The sequence below is a fragment of the Megascapheus bottae genome, chromosome X, assembly GCF_031878675.1.
Source record: "Megascapheus bottae isolate mThoBot1 chromosome X, mThoBot2.hap1, whole genome shotgun sequence".
Classification (NCBI taxonomy): Eukaryota; Metazoa; Chordata; class Mammalia; order Rodentia; family Geomyidae; genus Megascapheus; species Megascapheus bottae.
The window spans coordinates 86,161,056-86,173,067 of record NC_143547.1 but is presented as its reverse complement, the minus strand read 5'-3'; positions in this window follow the sequence as shown (position 1 = coordinate 86,173,067).

The following is a 12,012-nucleotide window of genomic DNA, read 5'->3' as shown; positions in this document are numbered from 1 at the left end:
CTACTTGCGTGACCCAACAAACTCCACTCCCAAACTTCCAGAATTAATAAACTACTTTAGCAAAGTGGCAGGATACAAAATTAACCTTCAGAAGTCAGTAGCGTTCTTGTACACCAACAATATACAAACAGAAGGCCAAATTAAGAAAACGATCCCATTCGCAATAGCCCCCAAAAGAATACAATACTTAGGAATATATTCAACCAAAGATGTAAAGGAATTATTCAATGAAAACTATAAAAGCCTAACGAAAGAAATTAAAGAGAACACTAGAAAATGGAAAGACATCCCATGCTCATGCCTAGGGAGAACCAACATAGTGAAAATGGCTATACTGCCAAAATTGATATACAAATTCAATGCAATCCCCATCAAAATCCCAAGGACATTCTTTACTGAAATAGAAGATATAATCCAAAGTTTCATATGGAACAAGACAAGACCTAGAATAGCCAAAACAATTCTAGGCAAAAAGAGCAGAGGGGGAGGAAGATGGCGCCGAGACAATAGGGACACTGCCTAACTCTCTCTCACAAAAAGAGAGAACCAGGGAGTCCCACGAATCAATTACCTTAAGAAATCCACAACAACAAACTCAAGAAGCAACGGAAAAGGCCCCAAACCGGAAAAGAAATCCAGATAAAGCTCACATCCAACTTTCTCAAAGAATTCGGGAACGCGAGGACCCCTCCCCCACCGCGCCGGCTCTGAGCCAAGAAAAGCGGTGGCGGAGGGGGCGGCAGAGGGAGCCGGGCCGGGAAACCCCGACCTGCAGAAACCAGCATAGAACCGGGTCAGCGAGCCGCAGAAGCAGCGGAACCCAGACGCAGAACCAGAACAGCAAGCAGCAGAAACCAGACCTGCAGCACTCACAGACGAACGCAGAGGCATGAGTACCGCAGTGGGCCCCCAAACAAAGAGCGGGTGCCAAGCCATAGAACTTAACTCAGACCCCTCCACCCCTCCTGAGAGGAGCAGGAGCAGGGGGGCAAGGAATTTAGAATCCTGTCCCTTCCCTCAACAGCCCCCTCCCCCAGGCCAATGACTGGAGATTGACAGGTGGGCAGCGCTAAGACCCAGAACCCCACCAAGGGAGGCGGAGGTGTCCCAGTCCCCACCTGCCCACCAGGTCCCTCTCCCAGGCCTCTGACTGGAGACTGACAGATGGGCTATGCCAAGACCCAGCACCCCACCAGGGGAGGCTGAGGTGTCCCAGCTCCCACCCGCCCACCTGGTTCCTCTCCCAGGCCACTGGGTCTGGAGAGTGGGGAGCGCTGCATCCCTGCCTTACAACAGTGGGTGGGGTGTACGGGACAATAGGAGCCAGCATCTGTCCCCCTCAAATCTTGAGCCGGGCATTCTCCAGCTGGGAATCCTGAGCAAGACAGCACCGGGGGGTCCCTCACAGTCACAGACTCTCTGACAAAGCAGCAGGGAACTGAAGGGCCGACCAGTAGCCAAGCTTGCCCTCTGAGAATCAGAAAGGCGCGGCTCCACCCTTGGAGTCCACATCATCAGCTGGGCCCCGCCCCTGGGAACAGAGCAGACAGCTGAAGGTCCTGCTGAGAGCCCCTGGAAACTCCCAAACCCCAGATCCTTGGCCGGGGGCCCGCCCCTAGAAGCAGCACAGGAAAACCAACCATCCGCCCAGCATGCTGAGACTGAAGCTCGCAGATCCATCCCAAGGCCCACTGTGAGGGCACTGGCTGGGCTGAGAGGTAGTCCTACAGCAGCACACAGCCTCTGGGAATCGACCGAACACCTGCAAAAACCGCAAACTCTGACATAATCAGCAGAGGAATCAATTTGGCTGAGAACCACAGGTATTCACATATTCCCAGAACCACCGGTCCCAATCCAAGAAAAGACCGCTACCTACTCACCACAGAGCGAACTACAACAACAGTTCTCGATGCCGAGGAGAGCTCAAAGAAGAATCACGACATACATAAATAATCAAAGTCCCACGCAATGCCTAAAAGGTACCAAGAACCAAGGGACGAGAGAGATGTCACCATCCCAAGAAATGACACCTGAAGAGACACGAAACATGACCTCTTCAAGGAGATGATTGTGAACATGACTAAAGAGATTAAAACAGAATTCCAAAAACAATTCCAGGAACATAGGCAGGAAATCACCAAAGAGCTCCTCGAATTCAAAAGAGAAATGGAAGAAAAGATTAATACCCTCAGAACAGACATGATCAGCTCAGTGTCCACACTTCAAGCAAAAATGGAGGCATTAAGCAGCAGATTGACGGAGATGGAGAATAGAACATCAGAAACGGAAGACAAAACACAAGAGCTGGAACAGAGAATCGCCACCTTGGAAAAATCAGTCAGAATCTACCAGAGAGAGCACCAGGAACTGGCAGATGCAGCAAAGAAGTCTAATCTTCGTATAATAGGGATTGAGGAGGGGGCCAAATTTTAGGACAAAGGTATGCAACCTTTATTCACCAAAATCATAGCAGAGAACTTCCCCAACTTCAAAAGGGAAAATACTCATATTATTGAAGGTTTCAGGACCCCAAGCAGGCAAGATCCTAGAAGGAACTCACCTAGACATATCATAGTGAAGATATTAGACCCGAATATCAAGGAATTGATCTTAAATGCTGCAAAAACAAAGAAGGAGCTATATTATAATGGGAAGAACATTCGAATTACAGCAGATATCTCCATGCAAACCCTAAATGCAAAAAAGCTTGGAAAAACATCATTGATATCCTGAAGACCAACAACTGCCAACCCAGACTGATATATCCAGCAAAACTAGCATTTACATTTGAGGGAGAAACAAGAATATTTCACTCCAAAGAGAAGCTTTATGAATACGTTCACACTAAACCAGCGTTACAAAGAATACTAATTAACCGAGAATAAATTGTAGAACATCAAGAACCCCCATCAAGAAGCAAACATCTATAATTCACTAAACACAAAAGGGAAAAAAGAGAGGGAAAGAAACCTAGAAGTAAAAATAAATAATGAAAATGGACACTGACCACTTCATAATCTCCCTAAATGTGAACGGGCTGAACAATCCAATCAAAAGACACAGTGCAGCAGACTGGATTAAGAAACACCACCCATCCATATGTTGCCTCCAAGAGACCCACCTCACTGCCAAAGACAGAAACAAATTACAAGTGAAAGGATGGAAACGAATTTTCCACTTCAATGAACCATGCAAAAAAGCAGGAGTAGCAATCTTAATCTCTGATAAAATTAACTTCTCAGTAAAATCAGTACACAAAGATAGAGACGGCCATTATATATTAGTAAAGGGTACAATCCATGCCCGTAATATTACAGTTATAAACATCTACTCCCCCAACACGGGAGCACCCTAATTCATCCAACAAACTCTTTTAGAACTACAGAACAAGATAGACTCAAACACAATCATTGTGGGAGTCCTCAATACACCACTCTCAACAAATGACAGGTCAACTCAACAAAAGTTAAGCAAAGACACCATTGACTTAAATGACACCATAGCCCAGCTGGGCTTAACAGATATACACAGAGTCTTCCACCAAACGGCGAAACTTTTTACATTTTTCTCCGCAACACATGGAACACACTCCAAAATAGATCATATAATAGTTCATGCAGAAAACTTAAGCAGATACAAGAAGTCTGATATAATCCCATGCATCCTATCAGACCACAGTGGAGTCAGACTAATTCTGAGTAATGCACTCAAAGTCAAAAAACATTCAATCACTTGGAAACTGAACAACACACTTCTGAATAACCCTGTTTAACAGATCAGATCAGAAGTGAAGTTAAAAACTTCCTTGAATGTAATGACAATCAAGAAACATCACAAAGAAACTTATGGGACACAGCAAAGACAGTTCTAAGAGGCAAATTTATCACACTATGAGCGCATATTAAAAAGACAGAAGAAGAGCACGTAAATAACCTTAAAAAAACTGAAAAACCTACAGGAGCAAGAAAAACTTAACTCTAAAACAGCTAGAAGGACAGAAATAACAAAAATGAAATCAGAAATTTCAGAGATTGAAATAAGATCTATTATACAAAAAATTGATAAAACAAAAAGTTGGTTCTTTGAAAGAGTCAACAAAATTGACAGACCCTTGGCAAGATTAATCAAAAAAAGGAAAGGGGAGACCCAAATAAACAAGATTAGAGACCCCACGGGAACAATCACAACTGATTCCCAAGAAATCTAGTCCATAATGAATAGGTACTACCAGGGCCTATATTCAAAGAAACAAGAAAATCTAGTAGAAATGGATGATTTCTTAAATAAATATAGGCTACCCACACTGAACAACGATGAGGTAAACAAATTGAACAGATCAATTTCTTACAACGAAATTGTGGAAGCAACCAGGGAAATGCCAACCAAAAAAAGCCCAGGTCCAGATGGTTTCACTGTGGAATTCTACAAGACATTTAAAGATGAAATAACATCTATACTCTTGAAACTCTTACGAGAAAGAGAAACAGAAGGAGCAATACCAAACTCATTTTATGAAGTTAATATTACTCTCATCCCCAAACCAGAGAAAGACCCAACAAAAAAAGAAAACTACAGATCTATCTCTCTAATGAACACAGATGCAAAACTCCTCAATAAAATATTGGCCAACAGAATCCAGAAACAAATTTAAAAAATCATACAACTGGGCTTCATCCCACAAATGCACGGCTGGTTTAACATTTGCAAATCAATCAATGTAATACATCACATCAATAGAGCTAAAGATAAGAATCATATGATAATTTCTCTGGATGCAAAGAAGGCATTTGACAAAATACACATCCATTCATGTTGAAAGCACTAGAAAAAATAGGAATAAGAGATACATTCCTCAAAATAGTGAAAGCCATACATGAAAAACCTACAGACAGTATTATACTAAATGGTGAAAGACTGGAATCATTCACCTTAAAATCAGGAACTAGACAGGGATGCCCACTCTCTCCACTTCTCTTCAATATAGTGCTGGAAACCTTAGCCAGAGCAATAAGGCAAGAAAAGGACATCAAAGGGATCCACATAGGGAAAGAAGAAATTAAACTATCCCTATTCACAGATGACATGATCCTCTACTTGCGTGACCCAACAAACTCCACTCCCAAACTACTAGAATTAATAAACCACTTTAGCAAAGTGACAGGATACAAAATCAACCTTCAGAATTCAGTAGCCTTCTTGTACACCAATAATACACAAACAGAAGGCCAAATCAAGAAAATGATCCCATTCGCAATAGCCCCCAAAAGAATAAAATACTTAGGAATATACTTAACCAAAGAAGTAAAGGAATTATTCAATGAAAATTATAAAAGCCTAATGAAAGAAATTAAAGAGAACACTGGGAAATGGAAAGACATCCCATGCTCATGGCTAGGGAGAACCAACATAGTGAAAATGGCTATACTGCCAAAACTGATATACAAATTCAATGCAATCCCCATCAAAATCCCAAAGACATTCTTTATGAAAATTGAAGATATAATCCAAAGATTCATATGGAACAAGACAAGACCTAGAATAGCCACAACAATTCTAGGCAAAAAGAGCAATGCTGGGGCTGGGAGTTTGGCCTAGTGGTTGAAGTGCTTGCCTAGCATGCATGAAGACCCAGGTTCGATTCCTCGGTACCACATACATAGAAAAAAGCCGGAAGTGGTGCTGAGGCTCAAGTGGTAGAGCTCTAGCCTTGAGAAAGTCCAAGGACAGTGCTCAGGCCCTAAGCTCAAGCCCAGGACTGGCAAAAAAAAAAGAGCAATGCTGGTGTTATTACAATACCAGACTTCAAACTCTACTATAGAGCTATAGTAACAAAAACTGCTTGGTACTGGCACAAAAACAGACCAGAAGATCACTGGAACAGAATAGAAGACCCAGAAATAGAACCATATATCTATGGGCAACTTGTATTTGACAAAGGAGCCAAAGATATACAGTGGAACAAACACAGTCTATTCAATTAGTGGTGCTGGCAAAACTGGGCAGCCACATGCAGAAAACTAAAAATTGACCCTAGCCTTTCGCCATGCACAAGCATTAACTCAAAGTGGATCAAAGACCTCAATGTCAGACCGGAAACCGTGAAATTGCTACATGATTATGTAGGAGAGACACTGGAACTCCTAGGCACAGGCAACAGATTCCTGAACAGAATCCCAGGGTCACAACAGATTGGAGAGAGACTCAATAAATGGGACTACCTAAAAATAAAAAGTTTCTGTACAGATGAAAACATAGTTGCAAAAGTAGAGAGACAGACCACCAACTAGGAAAAAATATTCACCAACAATATATCTGACAAATGCTTAATATCCAGTATCTACAGGGAACTCAAGAAACTTATCCCCCACAAACCCAATAAACCATTCACTAAATGGGAAAGGGAACTAACGAGAGACCTATCAGAAGAAGAGATTAAAATGGCAGAAAAGCATAAGAGAAAATGTTCATCATCCATGATCATAAAGGAAATGCAAATAAAAACAACCCTAAGATACCACCTTACCCCAACAAGATTGGCCAAGATTTTGAACTGAGACAACGACAGTTGCTGGCGGGGTTGTGGAGAAAAAGGAACCCTACTACACTGTTGGTGGGAATGCAGACTAGTTCAGCCACTCTGGAAAGCAGTGTGGAGTTTTCTTAAAGAACTGAAAATAGACCTTCCCTATCATCCCGCCATACCACTTCTGGGCATCTATCCTGAACATCATGACTCAGGATATTACAAGGACACCTGCTCAGCTATGTTCATCTCTGCACTATTCACAATAGCGAGGTGATGGAAACAATCCAGATGCCCTACTGCAGATGAATGGATACAGAAAATGTGATATATATACACAATGGAATTCTACGTAGGCAACAGACAAGATAAAATAATGGCATTCGCACGGAAGTGGATGAATTTAGAGCGAATTATGCTGAGTGAGACAAGTCAAGAACTAAGGAACAAAAGGCGCATGGTATCCTTAATATGTGGTTATTAAATCCAAAGTGTACAAGAGCGAGGACTCAATAACTGCATACCCAAATCTATGGACATGGTAATGGAAATATAAACATAACTATATAGATATAAAAACCTATGACTGTATAGACATAATGTTTTATTTCTTAAATTGATATGTTTCTATACAAACCGTTAGCCTAATTTTGATTAAGTTCTAAATACTAAGTCCCAGAGAATGTAATTAGAGATTCCCTCCTTGAACAATTGTTTGTTAAACTTGTCATTTAAAATATGATGTAAACATAAGCCATATAATTAATTATTGTTGTTCTTAAGGTACTATGTTATCTCTCATCACTTCTACTGTCCCTTGGTTATCTCATATTGTTATAATATCTCATTTTGTTACCTGATATATCGAATATATTTGTATTTGGTTATCTGAAATTGGATAGGGAACAGGGGAAAACAAGATGAGGGGTGGGGGAGGGGGGAAGGGAAATGGGGACCAAGACATGTGAAAGGGTATCAATGTATGGGAATTAATGCACCATTTATCTGGCAAATATCATGTAACCCTTCTATTAATTACAATAAAAATATATTTTTTTAAAAAAGGGCAATGCTGGTAGTATTAGAATTCTAGACTTCAAACTCTACTATAGAGCCATAACAACAAAAACTGCTTGGTATTGGCACAAAAACAGACTAGAAGATCACTGGAACAGAAGACCCAGAAATAGAACCATATACCTATAGTCAACTTGTATTTGACAAAGGAGCCAAAGATATACAGTGGAACAAACACAGTCTATTCAATTAGTGGTGCTGGCAAAACTGGGCAGCCACATGCAGAAAACTAAAAATTGACCCTAGCCTTTCGCCATGCACAAGCATTAACTCAAAGTGGATCAAAGACCTCAACGTCAGACCGGAAACCGTGAAACTGCTACATGATAAAGTAGGAGAGACACTGGAACTCATAGGCACAGGCAACAGATTCCTGAACAGAATCCCAGGGTCACAACAGATTGGAGGGAGACTCCATAAATGGGACTACCTAAAAATAAAAACTTTATGTACAGATAAAAACATAGTTGCAAAAGTAGAGAGACAGACCACCAACTGGGAAAAAATATTCATCAACAATACATTTGACAAATGCTTAATATCCAGTATCTACAGGGAACTCAAGAAACTAATCCCCCACAAACCCAGTAAACCATTCACTAAATGGGAAAGGGAACTAAAGAGAAACATATCAAAAGAAGAGATTAAAATGGCAGAAAAGCATAAGAGAAAATGTTCATCATCCATGGTCATAAAGGAAATGCAAATAAAAACAACCCTAAGATACCACCTTACCCCAACAAGATTGGCCAAGATTTTGAACTGAGACAACGACAGTTGCTGGCGGGGTTGTGGAGAAAAAGGAACCCTACTACACTGTTGGTGGGAATGCAGACTAGTTCAGCCACTCTGGAAAGCAGTGTGGAGTTTTCTTAAAGAACTGAAAATAGACCTTCCCTATCATCCCGCCATACCACTTCTGGGCATCTATCCTGAACATCATGACTCAGGATATTACAAGGACACCTGCTCAGCTATGTTCATCTCTGCACTATTCACAATAGCGAGGTGATGGAAACAATCCAGATGCCCTACTGCAGATGAATGGATACAGAAAATGTGATATATATACACAATGGAATTCTACGTAGGCAACAGACAAGATAAAATAATGGCATTTGCAAGGAAATGGATGAATCTAGAGCGAATCATGTTGAGTGAGACAAGACCTAAGGAACAAAAGGCACATGGTATCCCTAATATGTGGCTATTAAATCCAAAGAGTACAAGAGCGAGGACTCAATAACTGCATACCCAAAGCTATGAACATGGCAATGGAAATATAAACATAAGTATATAGACATAAAAACCTATGACTCTATAGACATAATGTTTTATTTCTTAAATTAATATATTTCTATGACATACAAACTGTTAGCCTAAGTTTGATTAAGTTCTAAATACTAAGTCCCAGTGATTGTAAATAGAGATTCCCTCCTTGAACACTTATTTGTTAAACTTGTCATTTAAAATATGATGTAAAAATCAATATTAATAAATTCTTAAAAAAAAAACAATTTCTTGAGTTACTATTCCAAATGGCCTTTTTCTTAATACAGGATGCTTTTGAAAAACTTATATCTATTTTTTAAAACTACACTAGCCATATTTTAATAATTAATTTTTAATTTGAACTTTTATTTTTAAGCAGGTATTGAAGCTTTTATTTTTGTTCTCCTTAATGTATTATAAAAACTCATAATTATTTTCATTGAGTAAAGTTAAAATCTAATTAGAGAGGTTTAATACCTCTAATGCCTATTTGCATTATTTTCACACTAGGGATCTTCCTCTTTGAGGTCAATATGTATATTTCTGCTTATTTTAATAAAATACCATGACCAGCACTTACTAATGTCATGAAATATCTAAACAATCATCCTGTATTTGATAAATCAAATTCCCATTAGCATGGTACCTTGGGTCATACACGGCTGGATTCTGCTTCTATGGGAAGTTCATGAACAATGATATTGGCAATCAATAGATGGAGAGGCAGAGTGTCTCTGTCTTGATTCTCTTTTTATATACTCATCTTTTTGAATTTTAATTTCTTTTTTAATTTTATTTCTTGTTATTATAAAGGCGTTTCACAGTGGTGTTGCCAGTATATAATTTTGGTAAAGAGTACATTTCTTTTTAGACAGTGTCACTTACTTCTTAGAGGAGTATAAAGTAGATAGGAATGTTAAATTTTTATTATTTATATTTGCTTAATAAAGTTAAATATATGTATTGATCAATACACATTCAACATTTTGTGGAATATTTCTCTTTCCCAACATATATCCATTCAACTTTTATTTGCATCTTTTCTTTGTTATACTTTTGCATTTTTTTCTATTTCTATTAAATATTTATTTCTAAAAGGTATTGTGATGTACCTGAATGATTTTATTGTGTATCCTTAACTAAACAGCTTCAAATGATGGAGTAATAAATCAGTGATAGTGACTGGTTTGAAAAAAATTACCTAAATGTGAATCTGGCATTAAATTTTCTCTATTTTCTGTTTTTTTGTATCATTATGCAGACAGGAAGTGATTGTGACTTGAGTATTGCTATAATTCAAAGGCATCCACCAAAGGGTCTCAAATAAATGAATTAAATATTTTAGTGTGAAAAGCAATGTGAAATAATGATAATTGAGTTTACATTATATGCTATATGACTGTTTTGTCAATGTCCTTCACGCACATTAGTATATTCTACATTGTACAATAAGTTGTGATGATGTAAATAGTAGATGAGTTGAAGAAACAAGGGAAAATAATCTTTCCATTATCATGTAACATTCAAAAAACACTTTTTGTATTAATTTCCTTCATAATGATCACTGATAAGATTTATTGTGCCTCAACTCACCATTTACTTACCATATCCATTATTCATATTGGCATGAATTGACCTCTTTTTTCCCAGAACACATGTTTGACATTTAAATCAATTTAAGAAATTTTGACCATTTTAATATTTCCTGAGTTGTTATTATCATTTTAATTTCTTATACTATGAGGAAGGGTTGTTCTACTTTGTTTCCTCTCACTTTCATCCTTTCATAGATGCCTAATGGATTAATGATCCATCTGGATAATTTCCCCTACAAGAGTATAATTCTATTTACTAGTTTTATCTTTTGTAGATTTCCAATTTAAATATTTAGAAATATCACATGATTCCATATTGCTTAAGTGGCTTGGTGAAATTGTATTGGAAGCATGAAAAAAACGTGTTTTGTGTCTCATTTTTATAAAATTTAAATGGAAGTTAATTTATACAGAAGAATAACCAAACCCCTGCAGATATGTGTATCATCAGATGTGTTGCACTGCATGGAACATCAAACATGAATAACATAAAAATATGCTTTTCTTTCACCCTCCTGATGTTGTGTTTCAGAATTAGTCACAAAATGACTCACATTATACAATTGTTTTCTATTTACCTACACTAGAATGATGGCAAAGAAGCTAAAGAAAATTAAATGCCATATTTCTTGAATTTTTTTTGGAGAGAACAAGAAAGTAAACAGTATATTTAAAGGTAGCCACAAGTAATAATTCTAAATTCCTTGCTATTCTCTATAGACAAATATTTTCAGAGAAATAGTTTTTGTTTCATGGGCTTAGAAAATTCTAGCAAATATTAAAACTCTGCTATATTAATTTGATTATTGTTTGGTATGTTGTATGTGGTTAAGTCTGGTAAGTATATTTGTTAGTTTCCTTCAGATATATAAACAAGGAAAGAGAAAGATTTCTGAAACACCATCAAATGGAAGACTGTTTTATTGCATGCTTACTTAATCAAATTATATCACTGAAATAGTTTGCAACCTATGCTTCATAAAGATTGGAGCATTGTTAGAATCATAAAAATAACTCTTCTCATTATATCCCCAGTTACTGTGTTCCTATAATTTCCAATTACTAGAAACAGAGGAATTTCTGGCATGTTATTTTATGCCATAAAGTTTCCATTTTCAATTATATATTTTATATTTGTTAAATAATCATACAATTTTTAAAAACTCTACAAGCAGTAATTATTAAATTCTTCTGGCACTGGAAAACTATTTAATGAGGAAAGATAGTGTAAAAATCCTGACAATTTTACTGTCCTTCAGGTGCAACTCTCAGAGACAATTTTGAAGCTGTGATTTATGGTCACTTGAGAAAGAAGCTTAAAGACCAGAAAATATGGATGGAGTATCATCGATGGATCTCTTGTAAAGATTTTCATTTTATTTTTAATATTTATATACTATGCAAAATTTCACACTTAGTATGTGAAAGTAAGCATGCCCAGCCTTGTGTATTTTGAAAGACAGGAAATGAAGGAAAATACTGTTCATATATATGGAGAGTACCAACCAATGGAAAAAATACCTTCCTTAATTCATTTGAAAA